The sequence below is a fragment of the Gymnoscopelus braueri genome (assembly GCF_963280865.1).
Source record: "Gymnoscopelus braueri genome assembly, chromosome: 18".
In the NCBI taxonomy this organism is placed as follows: domain Eukaryota; kingdom Metazoa; phylum Chordata; class Actinopteri; order Myctophiformes; family Myctophidae; genus Gymnoscopelus; species Gymnoscopelus braueri.
In genome coordinates this window covers 11,893,394-11,909,305 of record NC_137618.1, presented here as the reverse complement: position 1 = coordinate 11,909,305, position 15,912 = coordinate 11,893,394, and the positions used below count along the sequence as shown (strand labels likewise).

The 15,912-nt window shown below is 40.0% G+C and overlaps 1 protein-coding gene across 2 annotated transcripts in view; it reads right to left on the bottom strand.

Annotated features, from left to right (window-relative positions):
- Nucleotides 1–15,912, bottom strand: part of LOC308073726 (apoptosis-associated speck-like protein containing a CARD) — a 29,011-nt gene extending 13,099 nt beyond the window's left edge. For both annotated transcript variants that reach the window (XM_080412813.1, XM_080412814.1), the window contains exon 1: nucleotides 15,817–15,912. The gene's annotated coding sequence lies outside the window, so the exon portion shown is untranslated. The remainder of the gene's footprint in view (nucleotides 1–15,816) is intronic.

The window sequence follows — 15,912 nt, the reverse complement described above, 5'->3', positions numbered from 1 at the left end:
CTCTGATGCTGAGAAGCCATCACAATATAATCACTCATTCTTCTAAACTATGACCTGTTGTCTTTGCCTTATTATGTCTATCTTATTTGAGTCCCCATTCAGATTTCCAGCACACATGTTAAAAAGGAATTTAAGCTCTACTAACCTCAGTCTATAACACTGTTTTAAGCTGTAGACAAATCTCCTCCAGCATTGACTGTTGTGTGCGGGAGCGTACTCAAGTTCCCTCAGCCCTATGTTCCCTCAGCCTTATGTTCCCTCAGCCCTATATTCCCTCAGCTCTATGTTCCCTCAGCCCTATGTCCCCCCCATCCCAAATTAGACCCTATGTTCCCTCAGCTCTATGTTCCCTCAGCTCTATGTTCCCTCAGCCCTATGTTCCCACTTCCCAAATTAGACCCTATGTTCCCTCAGCCCTATGTTCCCACTTCCCAAATTAGACCCTATATTCCCTCAGCCCTATGTTCCCTCGGAAGAGTACAAATGAGCTGATGTTTTTGCTCCTGTTTGTTTGTTCATTAACCTGTCTGTCTGTCTGTGTGTCTGTCTGTCTGTCTGTCTGTCTGTCTGTCTGTCTGTCTGTATCAGATATCTTTTAGCAAGATATCTCAAAAAGTTATAGACAGTCACGATGTGAGCAGACAAACTATATGCAGACTTTTGTGTTATGCGCTTGGTACGTATAGTTATGTTTTGGACACTGATTTAATCCTGTTGAAGTGTAGTGTGTGTGTGTGACAACCCGATCATTTACGACCCGATGTGGAATTGTTGCCACCCACAACCATGAGAAGTTTACGCTGTTTACGCCGTTATTCCGACATGCTAATAACGCAACCTGGATTCGAACATGGCACGTGTCAGTTTGCGTGCTAGTGCTATGGAGATGATATCTAAAGCGCCGTCCTAAAACAGTCCTTTATAAGTTTGCAGGCAGCGTCTGTCTGTCCTGGCATTTTCTGGCGTCATGGGTGTAAAAGCATGTAACCATGACAACAGATCCTATAGCCCAAACTCTGAATCTCCGGTGTTTACACAAAAATGTTAATAAACAGCTTAAATTTGGGGAAAGTGAAAAACGGGCCACGTCACTGTCTGCATATGCTAATGGTCAATGCCTGTGTGCAAGTTCAGGTCAATTGCTCAACCCACTGAGGAAAAACATGCAGAACAGACAGACTGACTGATTGACTGACCGACCGAGGTTTCCTTAATATATAATAGGATAGGATTAGGATTAGGATTAAAAGAGGGTGTGGCAATGTCATGTCACAAAAAGTACAACATTTTGAAAACAGAGAAGTTAAACAATATAGGCCCAGTCCAGTTTATATAGAAGTTAGAAAAATGAATGATAATGATTTATTGATAAGCCCTAAGCATTTTTACAGTTTAACCCATTAAAAAGCCTGTCAGCAGAACGTACTGTACCAAGTCCACACTTTTGAGTGTGACTCGAATGATGTCCTATATATTGTAAACCACAGTTCACACCCACATGTATGATACATTGTGTCCATTTCCTTCTGCTGCTGTGTGTTATTAAAAGTGTTAGCATAGTGCCATGTCATTATTCAGACAGCCCATTATTCTGACGTCCCGTCACACACACACACACACACACACACACACACACACACACACACACACACACACACACACACACACACACACACACACACACACACACACACACACACACACACACACACACACACACACACACATTTTTGGGGCTGGCCACCATGGCAGGATTATATTTTACCGGCCAAAGAATACATTTATCGGCCATATATTATAATTAACGTCACATGCGTGTTTGCACTGCATACATGCACCCAACTGATCATTACACCGTGTTACGTTAGAGCTGCGCTTCTTTCCACTTTATCACAGATGCAATCTGTCCCTGTTTTTATAGATAACTAAATTATATGATCTACTATATCATGCAGAGATGTCGCTTGCCAAAAATGAAATGTATAAAGAGGGCATGCCATGAGTGAACTGCTGCACGACGAATACCAAAACGCCCGCTCGCCCCAAAACAATGTCGCCCCAGGGAGGTATTTGGTATATACCGGAGGTATTTGCCTGGTATTCCTAAACATATCAGTAAACTATGCCTAAACCTAACCTTATTCCTAATCTTAACCTCAGTAAAACTATGCCTAATCCTAAACCTATTTCTACCCTTATCCTCAGTAAAACAAATACAAGAATACAAGAACCGCTGGTCCGCCTGAAAAATGGGGGCGAGTCCTCCGATTACTGCGCCAGAGCCTTTACCTGCACGACACCGTCACACAGTATAAACAAATGAATATATATTTTGGGCTTTACATCGATTCTCATTCATCCTTGATATGCAAAAGTAGGTTTTGTTTTGTTTTGTTAACGTTAATCCCGGTTCTGTTTATCAACACCCGAGCGAACCAGCCTACTCATCGTGATTAGGAGGAGACACAGCTGTGTCTCTCAGTTGTGTGTTATAAATTCCCTTCTCTTTTGTCTTGAGTTTCATGTTACGTTTGTTTTGTTCAGGCACCTTTTTGGGCAGCTAAGTTTTCCACTTCAGTCAGGCTTTTAGGTAGCCCTGCGAGTGTTGGGGTCCTCAGTGTTTACATTGAACTCACGTTGAGACGGTCCGCAGCGTCTCACGTCCCTTGTATTTTATGAGTGCGTTCATGAAGAGTAAGTTACTACTGTATTGCACAACTTGTATTAATGTTTAATGCTATGTGCAGAGAATGTTGTGTAGGGTACATGACGTTTTTAAGGCCATATGTGTGTGCATTTCTGTGCTGTTGGGTTGGTTAGCTCACATGCTAATTTAAGCTAGCCTGGCCAGCTAGTTGTGGCCATTATATTAATTGTAAAGGAATTTCATTACCCTGTTAATTGTACATCATAACTACATGTTAATTCACATACATGCTGTACATTATTAGTGATGTAGCTAATTCATGTATTGTGGTAATTAATTCCAGTTGAAATTATTGTACATTTGTTATTTTATTCTGTTTACAGAACTACCACTCAAATACAGTCCTTTGCTAACATTCATATCATCACCCATGATCCAATCTGCCATTCCCATGTACTTCTGCAAATCTTTATATAAAGACAAACAAAGTAATTCTGGAGTACACGTCTGCTCTTTTACCGGAGTAACTGTCCTGGGTGAAGAGGTCCCAGCAGAAATATTTACAACACAGAGTAATCTTCAATACCGGTTCTGTTTATCAACACCCGAGCGAACCAGCCTACTCAGCGCTGAGTAGGAGGAGACACAGCTGTGTCTCTCAGTTGTGTTGTGTTGTGGCGTATCAAAAATAGCAGACATACAAGCTCACAACGCGGCGCGTGCTGTGAGCTTGTAGCTCTGATATTTTCAACGCCCGACACCATCGTACAACGAATAGGCTAATCTATAACAGGCTGTCGGAATTAAACCACACAGTCAGATCATGATAAAAAACTTTAAATGATTATGATATTAATGGTTGTAGACAACTATTTTTTCCAAATAATAATATTAATAATAGGCTTAAATGATAAAATAGCCTAAAAACAGCATTTTCCCAACCGGCCACGGTGGCCGGTGGTGTTTATAATTACCGGCCAATTAAACATGTCCGGTATTTACCGGTCAATGGCCGGTAAATACCGGCTAACGGAATCCCTGACACACACACACACACACACACACACACACACACACACACACACACACACACACACACACACACACACACACACACACACACACACACACACACACACACAGAAACACACACACACACACACACACACACACATACATACATACATACATACATACATACATACATACATACATACATACGTACATACATACACATACACATACACATACACATACACATACACACACACAGAACCACTTTTACTGCTATTTAGTACCATTTACTTTTATTAGTGTGAAATATGATCTACTGGTCCACAAATTTCAACATAAAGTTGATGATGAAATTGACCACTTCTGTAACTGCTCACTTCTATATTAGTAACTGCTCACTTCTGTAATCAGTTTCCTCCCACAACGTAAAAGGCAAGTAGTGTCAAAATGTGATATAGTTTCATAAGCCATGTGCAGTACAATACTGGTTTGTAAAAAACACTGTAATAATAATAATAAACTGTATTTGTATAGCACCTTTCATGACATGAAATGCAGCTCAAAGTGCTTTACAGAGCAAGAATACAATTACAGTTAGAACCAATTTAACAATAAAGCAAACAAAAATAAAATAAAATAAAATAAAAGCAAAGGCATAAAACAACATTAAAATAGGCAATACAGTGAGGAATTAAAAATCAACCAAAGAATCAGCTAAAAGCAAGAGTGAAGAAATAGGTCTTGAGCTGTGCTTTAAAGCTATCGACAGAGGCTGCCTGTCTTAAGTGTAATGGGAGTTTATTCCACACTGTCGGTCCGTAAAAGCAGAATGCTGCTTCACCGTATTTTTTATGTCATTGTAGGCACCTCGAGCAGGTCAGCACTTGAAGACCTGAGGGCCCGGTTTGGAACATATCTCTCTAGGCAGTCAGAGAGGTAGGAAGGTGCCAGACCATTTAGAGCTTTATAAACTATTAAAATAATTTTAAAATCAATCCTAAAAACAACCGGGAGCCAGTGTAGTGAAGCTAGAACTGGAGTGATATGTTCTCTCATCCTAGTTTTAGTTAAAATTCTGGCTGCCGCATTTTGAACAAGTTGTAATCTGTCAGTTGTTTTCTTTGGCAGGCCAGAGTAGAGTGCGTTGCAGTAATCAAGCCGAGAGAAAACAAAAGCGTGGATCAACGTTTTTGCATCGTCTAACGACAGATAGTCTCTAATTCGCGCAATATTTCTAAGATGAAAGAAAGCAATCTTGGTGACATGATTAGTACCATGTAGGGGTCTTGCCCTCTAGATTATCATGTTGGGGCCCTTTAATTTGTATTTATTTTATTGTATTTATTTGATTGACAGATGAGCTTTCACTACTTATCATTATTATTGTCTCCGCCAGGCCGAAAGGCATGGCGAGAGAGTATGCTTTACCCCCTGTCCGTCCGTGTGTGTGTCCGTCTGTGTGTCTGTCCGTCCGTGTGTCTGTCTGTGAACAGCTAATCTCCGGCACCGTTAGCCCGGCCGCTGCGAAACTGTGCACACACACTCCCTGGATGCCAAAGCCGAAGCTCTGCCCCGAACTTTTCAGATTGGTCTGTTATAGCGCCACCAGGAGGCCGATTTGTGCAAAACACATTTTTGGATATCACTCCTACAGATTTTGTCCAAACCTCACGCAAATCGGTACACAGTATCTATATAGTCATGTGATCAACACGGATCTGTCCGATTGTCTATATTCTATCCTGATTGGCTAAGATTCGCTTCCAAAGTTTGCAGGATTGGTTCGTTTTGAACAAAATGCCTCAAATCATCAACGCAGCGTGCAATTGCCGTGAAATTTTGCGCACACCTTCCCACTAGGCCGAGGAAAAAATGCCACCTTTTTCACATTGGCCTGTTATAGCGCCACCAGCAGGTATAATTTAGCAAAACACATTTTTGGAACAAAATGCCTCAAATCATGAATGCAGTGTCCGCTTTCACATTAGCCTATTATAGCGCCACCAGGAGGCCACGATAACCTATCTGACTTGTTCTATACTCTCTTTCTTGCCATTAAGGCTAAGGTTTTTTTTTCCCCTCATACATTCAGTTTAAAATACCCAACAACAGGTTTGATAAGGACAGAGGAGGAGAGACGTGTTTCCAGTACAAAAATATGATTATTTTATTTAGGCTCAAGTGTGGTATGCTATGTCCAAAAAACACCTCCCGTAGGATTTTTGTCCAAACTATCAGAAATTGATGGGGTTCAAGTTGATTTATTACACTTTTGAAGCAGCCAGAAGAATATTTTTCTGACTTTCGGTTGGGGTCTTCCCTCAGCTGGGAAACACCAGACTGACCCCAGACTGACCCCTCATTGTTAGTATAGGAAATAAAACGTTGTGTGGAGACCATGTAAGTCCACTTGTCTCTGCGCCATCTTGTTTTCACAGGATGAAGTGAAGTTGGCCGCTGTGCATGTCGCACCACCATCTTGTTTTGACAAGGTGAAGTTAACGGTTGTGTGTGTTGGTACATATGAAACTGCAGCTAACAGCTCTGTCTGCTGTGGTGTAGAGAACATCACGAGAGGAGAGGAAGTGGGCACAAAGAAGGCTGTAGATCATATTTAATACTGAGAAATGACAGATGTGAAACCTTCAACCTAACCACATCCCTATGCCTTGCAAACAACACCATGCCTCTCTGCAACCACCATCGAATCGAAAACATATTCAGTTCTGTCTGATGTAGAGCAAAGCTCGAGAGGACACTTGTCATGTAATTATTGGCAGAAATGTTCATTAATTGGAAAAATCCTTAAAACGAACACAACACATCACAATGCTGACTTGTGAGCTTGTAGATAGTTATTTTTGTGTGACATAATCGTATATGACTGAAGTATAAAATAGGGCTTAAGTGGTTAATATAAGCATCTAATCAATCTATTAGGATAGTATAGGATTATTATTGTTTGCCATACTTAGATCCAAAACTAAAATAGAATCAACACCGACACCGAGAATTCACGGTCAAAAAGCTCGTACTGTGGGAACCAACACACGGGCATCGATCAAGAGGACGTCCCACACCTACCTACGTGGATGTAGCTACTAAGAAAAGATGCTGGTGCAGAAAGCACAAAGGAGCTGGCCAGATGTATGAAGAACCGAGATGACTGGGGACGCCGATGGAGGGCTCGTCTGAAGACGACGTAGAGAGATGTTTCAATATAAATAAGCTTTGTAAGTTTGTAAATTGAAATGGTACATCATTTTTTGCCTTTTATGGTTGATTATTCATTTATTTTTGTCACATGTATACTTGCTGACCACTCCTTTGGGCCCTTCTTATCTTAAAGTCAGGCCAGTCCTTACTGCCTCAAACCTAGAAAAGGTCATCCATGCTTTAATCTCCTTTCTGCACTTTATTCGGGTATCAGAAAGCTAAATATTGCAATTGATACAAAACACTGCTCCTAGGCTTTTGACACACATACTATTTGACACACAAGAGAAGTGAGCACATTACACAAGTCCTTGCTGCCCTTCATTGATTATATGTGAGTTTTAGTATTCATTTAATGTGTTTACTGCTTGTTTTTTAAAGCCGTGACTTATATGTGTGATCTTTTAGCTCCCTATGAGCCTGGGCATTGCCTTAGATCATCCAGCAGTGATACAGGGCTTTAGCAATGCTGCTGTTGAACTCCCGGCCTGGGGATCTCAGGAAAACTCAGTATCCTCTTTTAAATGTCTTCTTAAAAGCTTTTTCTTAATTAATTAATTGTTGTCATTTATTTAGTCTTGATCTAGGATTCACTTTTTAACCATTTAACAAGAAGCTTTATGTTTTTCCACTCCAGCAATAACAGCTACAGCATGAGGAGGGCTGTGCATGTTGGTGAAACAGAAACTAACAGCTCTGTCTGCGGGTTGCATGAGGACAACACGAGAGGAGAAGACGTGGGCAGAGAATGTCATGTCTCACATGCACAGATAAATGGAAGATGTGCCAGTTTTGACCTAACCACAAACCTATGCCGTGCAAAGAACCCCTGCCTCTTTGCATCCACCATCTCTGCATATCCTGCCCGTGTACATATGCTGATGTTCTCTTTTTTTGGCTCTTTTTTGCATTCTCTCTCTTTCTTTTTTTTGGGCGGTGAAACCGCCCCTATAAGTGAGATTTGGAAAAATGTACAAATATCTTAGGCAGTGAAACCGGCCCTAAAAGTGAGGTTTGGAAATTTGTACAATTATCCTGCGCTGTGATTGGCCAATCACAATCTATTCAGGACTGTGATTGGCCAGTGTCACATGACACATGTGCATAGCCCTATATAAGCAACCATAACTTTACAAAAACCATAAATTGGTTTTTGTAAAGTTATGGTTTCGTCCATCATAAAGAGTGTTTCAATAAATGTATTTATCTTTTGTACATGATTGGATGACTCCATTCAGTATTGTGATTAGCTAGCAAGACACCGCCCACTTCTTCCCTGGTTTTTATTGTTGTGGGATCGCTTTAGCGATCACACTAATGTTATCTTCACTATTTATTATTATCATTATTATTTCCCCCCCCCCCCCCCGTTTTTTGGGTCATTTCAATGGAGAAATGCCATTCAGTGACGTCATAATACGTAATGCCATTCTAGTGAATGGTAATGCCATTCTAGTTATTATTATTCCCCCCGTTTTTTGGGTCATTTCAATGGAGAAGTGCCATTTAGTGACGTCATAATGCATAATGCCATTCTAGTGAATGGTAATGCCATTCTAGTGACGTCATAATACTGATGTCATTGTATTATGACCCTACTATAACACTACTACTCAATACCAGCTCAACATTCTTAGAGATCCCACACTGTTTCTTCAGGAACAATAACTTTCTAGTTATTGTCTCCGCCGGAGGTGGAGAGTATGTTTTCGTTCTGTCCCGCTGTGTGTCCCCCCCCCCCTAGCCAAGCTAACATTGGTCAAACTTCACGTGACACGTGACAATATGTTGTCACCAATGCTTTTGATTGGCTAGCGAGACGCATGACGAAATAAAATCCTATAAATAGGTGTGTCACTTCAAAAAGCCATTTATGTTTTTTGAAAGCAATAATTTTTTCGCAAACTGAAGAAGCAGCAAATCATCGTCTGAAACCTGATGAAGAAGCAAAGGCGCAGAAGGCCAAAGCTAAGAAAGCATACTCATCTACAACAGTAACACAGAAGAGGACTATAGAGTTGAATTGATCCCACAACAAGGCCGAAGTCTTAATACTGTAACAATTGGCCACCTTGATCAAATACATTATGTAGCACTAGAGAAAACTGACATAGATCAAACACACCAATCAACTGCTGAAACTGTTCAAGACAATGAAGATGAAGAAGACAGACAAGCATTTAAACAAACCAGTCAATTACGAGGACTCCCATATGACACATTGCTTCAAGAAGAACATTTTTTAGATGCAGACACTACATATTCAGTCGCCACTGCAGAACACCAAAAACCACGCGCATTCTACCAAGACGACAAGTTTGAAGAGATGGCAAACCCACCAAAGTACCCTTATGGCCGCGGTGGTTTAAAAACAGAAAGAGCAAAAAACATCACACACAGAAAATATTTTAACCAACGCCTTTTGCATTGTGATGGCCGTTTCGCTAAAGACATAGACTATCTCCTGGCAGCTCAGTACATGGTGGAAGCACAACAAGTCAAAGATCAAATTCAGATATCCCTACGGCAAAGCCGTTTGATTAAAATAGCACGGGTCTGCTGGCGGAGACTTGTGCTCCGAGGAGCACATTTTCTAGTTATTATTGTCTCCGCCAGGCCGAAAGGCATGACGAGAGAGTATGTTTTGCACCCTGTCCGTCCGTCCGTCCGTGTGTCCTGTCTGTCCTGTCTGTCCGTGTGCGAGCAGCTAATCTCCCGCACCGTTGGCCCGGTTGCTGCGAAACTGTGCACACACACTCACTGATGCCAAATCAGAACCTCTGCCCCACATTTTTCACATGGGCCTGTTATAGCGCCACCAGGAGGCAGATTTGTGCAAAACCCATTTTTGGTTATTACTCCCACAGCTTTTATCCAAACGTCATGCAAATCGGTACACAGTATCTCTACAGTCATGTGATCAACACGGTCTGTAACTTAGTCATACTTCTCTTTTTTTTTATCTTTTGTCTTCAGTTTTCTCCCATAAAGTGAAAAAAAAGCTGTTTCATAAGCCTGTGCAGTACCATACTGGTTTGCAATTGCAAAACAGACCTACAATTTACAATTTAGGCATTTAGCAGATGCTCTTAATCCAGAGCGTACAATAAGTGTAGTGCCTCAGTAATAGGATTATAGGTCAACCAAGAACCTCATCAGTCTACACAGTGCAATATAAAAATAAATAATGATATGTACATTGAAACTATACAAACTACAGGAAATTACATTTTAACCTTTGCATAAGACTGCATGGTCGTCAAGGCTAGTACTACAGGCTAAAGTGGAGTCTGAGGTGATGTCTTCAGAAAATTGGGAGTGAGTCTACAGTTCTAACTGCAAAGGGGAGTTTGTTCCACATTTTGGAATACTGGGACTTATGGACCGTTGTCCCGGATGTTTTAGGGAAGGTTCTGACAGTTTCCCTGTGTCCCCCACACCCAGACATGCACACACATTTGCACCAAATGATGTTGCTATGTTTACAGTTTATAGATTAGACGCCTGTAGTTGCTGGAAGTACTGTATATCAAATTGTCCTTTGGGGCGGGCGTAGCTTAGTGGGTAGAGAGGCATTCTAGTTAGAGCATCAAATGGCACACATGAGTCAATACTAAACAGTAATGATCAAGAAGATGAGTGTAAAATAAATAAAATAATATGCAGAGAGTAAAATAAATAAGAATATGCAGAAAGTAAGATAAATAAGCACACACACACACACACACACACACACACACACACACACACACACACACACACACACACACACACACACACACTGTGTGTTCCACAGTTTGGAAGTCTGGGACGTATGGAGCGTTGTCCTGGATGTTTTAGGGAAGGTTCTGACAGTTTCCCTGTGTCCCTTACATACACAGACATGCACACACATGATGTTGAGTTTACATGTTTACAGTTTACATGTGTGCCAAATGTCATGCCTGTATCCACCTCGTAATGATTTTTCACATAATTCCCCCTACTATCAGTTATCTTTATGCATTTGGAATCACACGCCGGTTTTAGTTTTAGTTGACAAAAATGTTGAAACTTTGTATTTATTCTACACATTTTAGGCTATCCCTTGTCATAAGGCCAAGGGATAGCCAACGAAATTAAATAAAATCGGACGTGGCCTATCCTACATTAAAATTGCCTAATGCGTACGGTGAATGGTGGGTCGACGTTACAAACGTAATATCCGGACTGGCGAGACACATCATTGCACCCCCTTTCAGAGGACCCCAACAGGTGACCTCACCAACACATTATGGAAGGGACCGCAATGGAAACAAACTGTAAGCTTTTTTGTGTCATCCTTTTGATTATGGTGGCTCAGATGTATGTGTTACATGTGACATATGTTTTATTTCATGATCAATAAAGATATCAATCAATCAATCAATCAATCAATCAAAGGGCTATGTGTGATCCTGAAGGAACATAGGGCTGAGGGAACATAGGGTCTAATTTGGGATTGGGGAACCTAGGGCTGAGGGAACATAGGGTCTAATTTGGGATTGGGGAACCTAGGGCTGAGGGAACATAGGGTCTAACCCTTTCACGCATAACGGTCACTACAGTTATTAAAATGTCATTTTCTATTATAAGAATAGGTTTTGATGTCAGAGTTGCATACTAGCCTATACAGGGGACGCTAGAGCATCACCTCAATACTGCCATCCAGTGGCCAGGTGTTGTAACTGCAACATAATTTTTTCAACATCCAAGATGGCTGACAGAAATGTAAACAAGCCCAACAGCTCAGGAATATCTATCCATTCCTTCTAAAGTAGGAGACCCCTGCAGGTAAAAAAAATATTATTACATCAAGTAACATCTAATAAGCACTATAGTTGTGAAAAATTCCAAGTATTGATTTTATATTGGGAGGAAATTATGATTGATCATCTGTCCACTAAATTGGACTGCATGCATCAACTGGCTCTATTTCAACTACAATTCATACTTTTGCTGCCACAGTTTGCTCTTGAAAATGCTTCATCTGCAGTTACCTTTCTGGATATAAATCAATGTATTCATGTTATTAGAAAGTAACCTGCATTGTTTGTATCAAACATAATATTTTATGCATATTTTTTTTACATTATGGGAGTACATTTGTGTCTATTTATATTTTGTAGAGGTCATGTGCAGCTCATTATAGACCTAGGCCTACAGGATAGTGGAGTAACTATTATATGACTAAAGTGAGGATGATGATGGCCAGTGGTGATCAATGGCTGCCAGAAAAAGAAGGATAAGCTAATATGATTAGCAGTGACAGTGAAGCTGTATGATGATGATGATAATAATAATAATAATAATAATAATACGGGTAATAAAAATTATAATAATAATAACCTATTTGAACCTACAAGGGAAATTCAGTTTTGACCCAAGTGGTCAGACTTCAGCAAAAACCTAACTGTGTGATGGGTGATGGTTGATTGAAGTACTCTCACCTGGCCTGAGTCAAACTAATTGGACTCACAATGCCCAACTCTGAGTCCAATTAGTCCAATTAGTTTGACTCAGGCCAGGTCAGCCATCTCCCATCCCACACAAACAAAAACAATCCCCATGGAGCTATTTTAATTGATTACAGTTGTAATAAAAACTGTTGCAGTAGGTTATCAGCAGTCATTACTGTTGGAACACATAACATTTGCCTATCCAATCATTTTGGCATATAATCCTTTTTGCTAAAATGCACAGAGAAAAAAATAGTAGTGTGTGTGTGTGTGTGTGTGTGTGTGTGTGTGTGTGTGTGTGTGTGTGTGTGTGTGTGTGTGTGTGTGTGTGTGTGTGTGTGTGTGTGTGTGTGTGTGTGTGTGTATGTTTATTTTTTGCATCATCAGGCTATTATTGTGGGTAGCCTACTTGTGTTGTTGTGGAGTGGAGCTCTTGCTATAACAAAGTATAGGCATATAGTAGTGTCATTACTGTAACCTGGTATCTGGAATGTGATGCTGTTGCTGCAGGGTGAACTATATAGGTAGCTTATAGTATAATAGATTTCTTAGCCCCCCACCCAAAATCACCACCAACCGCCACCATTATTTTGATGAACATTTTCTACAAAAATAACAGAGGACATTGTGAGTAACTCTCCCAACACTCTCTTTCAGATGTATTTCAGTAATACAGTCTCTTCAGTTTTACTGACCTATATCCTGTACTATATCGCTTCACCAAGTCCATCTTGTATGAACATTGTGAAACACATTGCAGTGTCCAAGGCACCCCTGAGACCAGGTTTGCCCCTGGAAACCACTGGCCCCAGCATACAGACACAAAACAATGCAAACAGATGCCATGATGTTGCATGCACAGGAACATCCAAGTACATCTGCATAAAATGCTTGCAGGCTTTGTGCCCTAGGTGCTTAGTCAATTTAGTTTGACTCAGGCCAGGTGCGACTACTTCAATCTAGCCTGCACTAGTCTGGCCATGCCAGGATAACTTCAATCAGCCATCACCCATCACACAGTTTGGTTTTCACTAGACAGTAAGCACTCATGTTGGTGTTCAATTTAGAGTTATTTTGGTTTTCACTTGACAGTAGAAACACTATTATTTATGTGTTTTGTGTTTGTTGAGCCGAGGAGTCAAGAGAAAGTTAATAAATAGTATTAGAATATGTTAGAAATGTGAAAAATTTAGTTTTACAGCATTACAAATATATTTGATTTGATATTATTATATCTTTATAATTTTATTCATTGGTTGTATTTGATCCTTATTCTTTTCAGTTAAAAACACAAATGCATGCTGTCCTCCTGAGTGGACAGGTCAATAACTCCTTAAAAAATTGTTGTTTTAAAAAAAATTAAGTGCAGTTGTTATATTTATGTCTAAAGACACATAAAAACAATTTTTTCTCAGGTTATCATAATTCATGCGTGAAAGGGCTAATTTGAGATGGGGGAACATCGGGCTGAGGGAACATAGGACCTAATTTGGATGAAAAAGTTTTAGGTAGGCTATTGAGGGAACATAGGGCTGAGGGAACATAAGGCTGAGGGAACATAGGCATGACCCCTTGTGGGGATGCATACTTTTGAAAGAAACCACAGGGAAGGGTGTGTATGTGAATTCTTGGGGAGTGATCTATATAATTAGAACAATATGTGACTGATGCTGAATAGAGCTGAGTTGTCTAGCATGTATTTCCTTTTTGTCCTTTTTTCATTTCATATGAAGCAGGGGGAGGTATCAGAGGTCACATGAGGGAATTAATCTGTAGAGAGTTAACTCAAGAGTATAAAATTCGCCGATGAGATGTAACCTCAAAATTGTACTTAAGTACTCTACTACTTGAGTAAAGTGCAGTGTGCAAATTTGCACACTAATTGGTCTAACTGGAGTACATGTACATGTATTTACTTGCCATATTATGTTGCTATTCTTTTGTGTCGCGACAGGCTGTCCCGTAAGACCCCCTCAACTATATAGCTACACCAGGATATAGCTACACCAGTGTGTGTTCGGGGGCCACGTTCGGGCCTGCAGGCATAGCGGCCTGAAAATCTAGTTATTTGAATCAGGGCTTAAGTGGTTAATTCATAATGTACTTTTCCCCTTCCTTTAAATGTAGTGGAGTCAAAAGTACAATATTTGTCTTTTAAATCCTAAAATCGATTTAAGCTCTGACATTTAAGTGAAATGTAGCCTGGTATTACTAGATTGCTACTGTGGCTTTAACACATTTTAGACCAATAGAAAATTCAACTGAGTTTTTTCTCTTCTGCTGAAGAAGGAGATTCTCCGAGAAAACTCAACCTGGAGTACGGCTAGTCACATATGTTTGACCCATAATATAAAATGCTCATAGTTACACAATAATAATAATAATAATAATAATAATAATAATAATAACAATAATAATAAGGGTAATAATAATAATGAGGGTAATAATAATAATAATAAGGGTAATAATAATAATAATAATAATAATAATAATATTTTACCTCCATCCAAAGGAGACCCTAAGTTCTCTCATGGACTTTTTCTCCAACCCCAAATTACTCCATCATTTTAAAGTACACATACAGTATGTTCTTTGGTGACTTATCAGTTTTCAGTTTCCAGAGTTTCTAATTTTGAATTCCAGAATAGTTATGAATGGATATTGGCAGGGTTAAGAAGTAGGCCTATAATTATAATGCATTTGTTATAAGACAGGTATGTGACAGCCAGTCAGAGTGAACTGGAGATGAAATCACCTCAAAATGTGCTGACATGAACTGTTGCTTGTTAGGCGTAACAAAACTAGCCTGAACCAATCACATGGCTACATGTAAAAAAAAAACTACATGAGAAAACGTTATACTGCCGTTCAGCATTAAGTGAAAATCAACATAAAAATATGAATTATCATACAAATGCAGATAAGTAATATGGCTCTCATTTTGAGTACTGAGAGAGAGAGAGAGAGAGAGAGAGAGAGAGAGAGAGAGAGAGAGAGAGAGAGAGAAAGAGAGAGAGAGAGAGAGAGAGATGGGTACCTTCCTCACGAACAAACAATGCACCATGTTCAACTACCATTACAGATTTATGTGCATTAAGTAGTTTAACACAGGATTTACAGTAAGTGTTTTATAATCGAAGTTAATGCACAAAATTACAAAATAATGTGCATTAATCAAAACCAAAAGTCATTTCACTAATTGTTTTCTGGATTTAGTCAAACTAATATAGGAACCAAAAGCAACAAGTTCTCTTTGTGATGATCATAAACAGATAATAGTACTGCTTAACTCCCACCCCAACGCAATCACACACCACACACGCACGCACGCACGCACGCACGCACGCACGCACGCACACACACACACACACACACACACACACACACACACACACACACACACACACACACACACACACACACACACACACACACACACACACACAAGGAATTAAGTCTTACCAATGAGTTCAGATTGATGTGTAGAAAAAGGTGTGAAAAAAAGATTATTTCCAAAGGATATATTGTAAACTCTTCAGTGTATCACGTCTGGTACCA